This window comes from Varanus komodoensis, unplaced genomic scaffold, assembly GCF_004798865.1.
Source record: "Varanus komodoensis strain SLA01 unplaced genomic scaffold, ASM479886v1 scaffold280, whole genome shotgun sequence".
NCBI classification, from domain to species: domain Eukaryota; kingdom Metazoa; phylum Chordata; class Lepidosauria; order Squamata; family Varanidae; genus Varanus; species Varanus komodoensis.
In genome coordinates, this window is record NW_025335728.1 from 6,189 (window position 1) to 11,055 (window position 4,867).

Consider the following 4,867-nt stretch of genomic DNA (forward strand, 5'->3'; position numbering starts at 1 on the left):
CCGTGGGAACTGGGCCCTCCGCCTGCGCTCTGACCCAGCAGGGCGCTTCCTCCCTTCCGGCTCCACAAGCCCTCCCTCGGTCTGTGGGGCGAAGGAGCCCCGGCGCAGCCGGGAGGGTCGGCTCCTCCCAGCCCAGGGAGCTGCACGTGGGGCCTACTCCGCCGGCCACGCTCGGCTCGTCTCCCCCAGCAAAGCTCCGCAGCAGCTCGCCGGGCAGCCTTCTTGGCGCAGGCGGCAGCGCGTCAGTCTCATAATCTGAAGGTCCTGAGTTCGAGCCTCAGAGAAGGCAGCTTTTGGCAGCCTGCTCTTGCCAGGGACGTGGGACGGGAGGCGGGTCGCCCACCAGGTGACGGAGAGCTGTACTGCTCTTGGCTCACCATTGTCTCTGGGCACAAGTTCAAGGGAGCCAGCATGAACAGGGGGATTTCTATATTGTGCAATATTGGGGTCACAATGTGTAGGGACGGAGCAGTAGGGGCCCTGCATGACCATCCCTGGTGTTCCAGATGCTGTACTTTTACCAGTATGGTTCCCCTGGGTCACTGGGTAGCCTGCTCTTGATGGTTCCACCTGCATCTGAGGCTTCCCTCAGGGAAGGGCCTTCATGGTGGTGGCCCATTTCCGTGTAAGTCTACATGTGGAGGACAGGCCAACACCAATGCCAAGTTGCTTCTAGTTCCACCTGGAAAGTTCTTCCTTCCTGGAAGTCTTCCTTGATTGACCAGCTAACTCTGTGTGTGTGTGTGTGTGTGTGTTAAATTCATATTTTTTTAATATAGAGTTTTATTCTTTTTACTTTTTATTGTTTGCCATTACTGAAATTGTTTAGATGTCGAGCGCTTTATACAAGTTGTATTGAAAGAATGAAAGCCTTTTTCTTTCCAAGAGGTAGCTGTGATCGCCTTTTACAGCAAAAATAGAGGACCCAGTGGTGTTTTAAAGAGTGGCAAATCTATTCTGGCCTGCTGTCTGTATGTTTTGGACCATAACATCCAGCATTTCTGACCAATAGCCATGCTGGTTATGACTGATGGGAGCTGAAGTTGAAATCACATAGAGGGCATCCGGCTACTCCAAGAGACCTCCGTGCTGCCAACAGCACTCCAAGTGCCCTGTAACTTTGCACCAATGGAAAAAAGTAGTATTTTTCCCTCTGCTAGCTACCCTGTTTCCCTGAAAATAAGACCTGATCAGAAAATAAGCCCTAGCATGATTTTTAATATAAGCCCTACTCCAAAAATAAGCCACAGTTAAGATCGTCAGCCAGACGGACGCATATAGCACGTCTGTTGCAACACAATTTGGGGTTTGGAGAGTTACAACAATGTTCCAGAAGATGGCATGACTGTATTTGAATAAATGTCGATTGTTGTACGCGAAAAAATGTCGGTTTTTGTTCAGGAAAAAATAAGACATCACCTGAAAATAAGTCCTAATGCGTCTTTTGGAGCACAAATTAATATAAGACTCGGTATGATTTTCAGGAAACACAGTAGTTAGAGTAAGCTGTGCTCTGTTTATCTCTCTTTTGACTGACGGCAGGCGCCGTTTGCGGCTGCGCTGCTCTACGGAACTGAAAGTGAAGGGAGGGGAAGGAGGAGGCGGGAAAGCGCGAGGGGGGAAAAAGGAGGCTGTTTCTGCCCGGTTTCGAACCGGGGACCTTTCGCGTGTGAGGCGAACGTGATAACCGCTACACCACAGAAACACCGCTCGGCTGCTGCCTCTCCGTCAGCCCGCCCGTGCCTGTGCCCGCAGGCAGGAGCCCAGCTGCAGCTGGGTAGCCAAGCCGCCGCCACAGGCAGCGCCGGGCACCCAAAGGGTCTGGCGCTCAGACCCACAGGACAACAGAAGAAAAGAAGGCACACAAAAGCACAACAGAAGAAAAGAAGGCACACAAAAGCACACGTTTGCCGATGTTTATTTACAAATGCGTTGGTCTCTCTGGGTCTCCTTAAAAGACCTCGTCTTGGAAGGACACCCCATCTGCACGACGGGTGACTGGACAAGGGAAAGGGGGGCATCTGATTTCAGCAAAAACTCGCAGCCAGAAAGGTTTGGAGGGGAGTGGGGGCAGCACGAAGGGTGAAAAGGGGGCCAAAACCAGGCCTTCCCTCTCAGCATACTTCAGCTCATAGACTCTTAACCTGACCTACCTCACAGGATTGTTATGAGGAGAAAATGGAGAGGATTATGTCGTTCCCCTTTTACTCTACACTGGTCAGACCTCATCTGGAATTGTGTGTCCAGTTCTGGGCACCAGGATTTAAGAAAGATGCAGGAAAATTAGAAAGGGTCCAGAGGAGGGAAACAAAAATGATCCAGGGTTTGGAAACTGCCCTGTGAGGAGGGACTGAGGGAACTGGGCATGTTCAGCCTTGAGAGGAGAGGACTGAGGGGGGACATGATAACCCTCTAGAAGTACCTCAAAGGATGTGACAGAGAGGAAGGTCAGGATCTTGCTGATCCCAGACTGTAGGACACGGAAGAATCAATTCATGTTGTGACAACCCAGATTCAGGCTGGACATCAAGAAAAGCTTCCTCATGGTCAGAGCAATACGACAGTGGAAGCAGCTGCCTGGAGAGCTGGTGGACTCTCCCACACTTGAGACATTCAAAAAGAAACTGGACAGCCTTCTGAGCGGGGTGGTGTGAACTGGTGTCCTGCACCAGCAGAAGGTTGGACCTGATGGCCTTCTTGGTCCCTGCCAACTCCACTATTCTATGATTCTATGTAAGCCGCTTTGACTTCCTTGCAAGAAAAAAGTGGGCTATAAATATAATTGTAACCCAAGTCTCCCACTCAAACAACAGTACCAACTGTCTATTATTTAAACATTTCTAGGCTGCTTTTCAAGGCAGAAGCCCTCCCAGGAGAGCTTGCCAAAGTAACATAGACTGCAAAAGGACCCGATGGACCCTCAAAGAAAACTTCTTGTCAGAGGTGTGGGGCCACTGCAGAAAAGCCCCCTATCGTATTTTTGTCCACTAAACAGCCCTCAAAGGTGGGGAAATGGGAAGCAAGTGCCTCTTTTCTGTTCAGGGTGTTATGGGTGAAGGAGCTTCTTTGAGTAATTTGGCTGCAAACTGTTTATCTTATGAAAATGATGGAAAATTAGAAAGACTTCGACATCACAAAATGGATAAAAGGGAGTACTGACATACTTTATGCATGTGTTTTAATTGCAAGAATTCATGCAAGAATTCTCACGTTTTCACTCCAACTTTGGGAACAGATTCATATGTTCTTGTACGGGGTGGGGCCAACCTTGCCCCATAAACTCTCTGGGGTCCCCAGGATAATCTCAGTATTATCCATGTGGGGGTGAATGTGTGGTCAGTATTTACCAATTAAAAGAAAAACCAAACTAGTGGCATTCGTTCTACAAAATCCTACACACATAAGAAACACCTTGGGAATAGATAAGCAGTTGGAAAGAGGAAGATTTAAAACAGAAGCACTGGGGAAAATACTAAATGCCACGACCACCAGTCAAAAGTCCAGAAAGTAAAAAATGGTAGGTCAGGCTAAGACCATGTATAAAATTGTGCCTGTGCATTTCTGAAGTGGGATTGTGAAGTATTGTGCTTCACCCCAAAATGAATCCCACCTGATCTTCAGAGGACCCACAATTTTTGTTCAGTATGTACTATGTGTTGTCCCCAGGGTGTTAACCCTATTTCAATCTGAGGGCCAAATTAAAAATCAGCAACAAAGGACTTGGGAAAGGCAATTCAACCTTTTAAAATAGGGGTGGAAATGCAGAATGCTGATGTCACTGCAGGCTTCAATTACCTGGTTACATTTAAATGTATTTATTTATTAATGCATTTTTAACATGAAACAACCCCACACTGCACACACTAAGACTCCCTTTAGTAGGTATGCCAAGTTTCTAGTACCTCAGTTTTCTGCTCTTGGAGATATGGTCCAGGCAGACAAAATTCCTCTTTTATTATTGTAAGTATTCATACCCAGCCTTTTAAACCAGAAATATCAAGGGGTAACTAACACAAAGAGTTTATGGATGCAACAAAGCAGTTATAAAAACACAATAACCAAACAACTAAAATATGAATTACAAGACTTAAAATCAGCAAAGCCGTAACCTACATTATTTTATACCCTTTTCTCAATTAAATGTTTACCAAAAACATTATGCATCAACCAAATCCATGCCAGGTTAATAAACAAAAAGTCAGCTGAAGTTTCTCTGCAGCAGCCCCCCACCCCAGGCCATAATGGGTGGGGATGATGGGAGCTGTGGTCCACCAAATCCAGAGGGTGTCAAATTGGGGAAGACTGCTCATGGAACCACAAGCAGAATTGGACAATCACTGTAAATAATACTGAACAAAGTGGATTAGCCATCTCCCAGGAGAATGGTTTAAGATCCCGTGATGGCTCTATTTGTCCCTTGGGCTGGAGGTTCCCCTCCCCTCATCTAAATCATCTCTTAAAAGGGGGCTGGAATCCATAGGCATGGAGAAGTATGCCTTTTTCCTCCTGTGAGCCTTGTGGCAGCTTCTGGGGAAGTAGGTAGCTACTTAAATTTGGGAAATAGCATGAAAGGAATGGGTTAACCTTTCTCACTACTGCTGCTCCTACTAAAACTGATTCTTTTTAACTTGGAAAGTGACGGTAGAAAGCATCGAGAAATTCTATCACAGATCTCCAATCTATTTTCGTCTGAAGTATCTCTCTTTCATAAGCTTCTTTCCTTTTCAACATTTAAATGGCTGTTTTTCCCACTTTCAACATTTCTACCGTGATCTCTTTGACCGATGCAAGACAGGCACTCCGGCAGAAATTTTCTCTGCAGCGCAAGCTTCCGCAGGGTTTGCATGGCTCCGCTCATGTTTCATAC

The 4,867-nt window shown here is 46.9% G+C and overlaps 2 non-coding genes across 2 annotated transcripts; one reads left to right on the forward strand and one right to left on the reverse strand.

Moving 5' to 3' along the window:
* The first annotated feature begins 216 nt into the window (after positions 1–216).
* TRNAM-CAU lies at positions 217–289 on the forward strand. Its single transcript has one exon. It is a non-coding gene; the product is annotated as a tRNA-Met (tRNA).
* Positions 290–1,632: 1,343 nt separating this feature from the next.
* Positions 1,633–1,705, reverse strand: TRNAV-CAC. Its single transcript has one exon. It is a non-coding gene; the product is annotated as a tRNA-Val (tRNA).
* Positions 1,706–4,867: the final 3,162 nt, after the last annotated feature.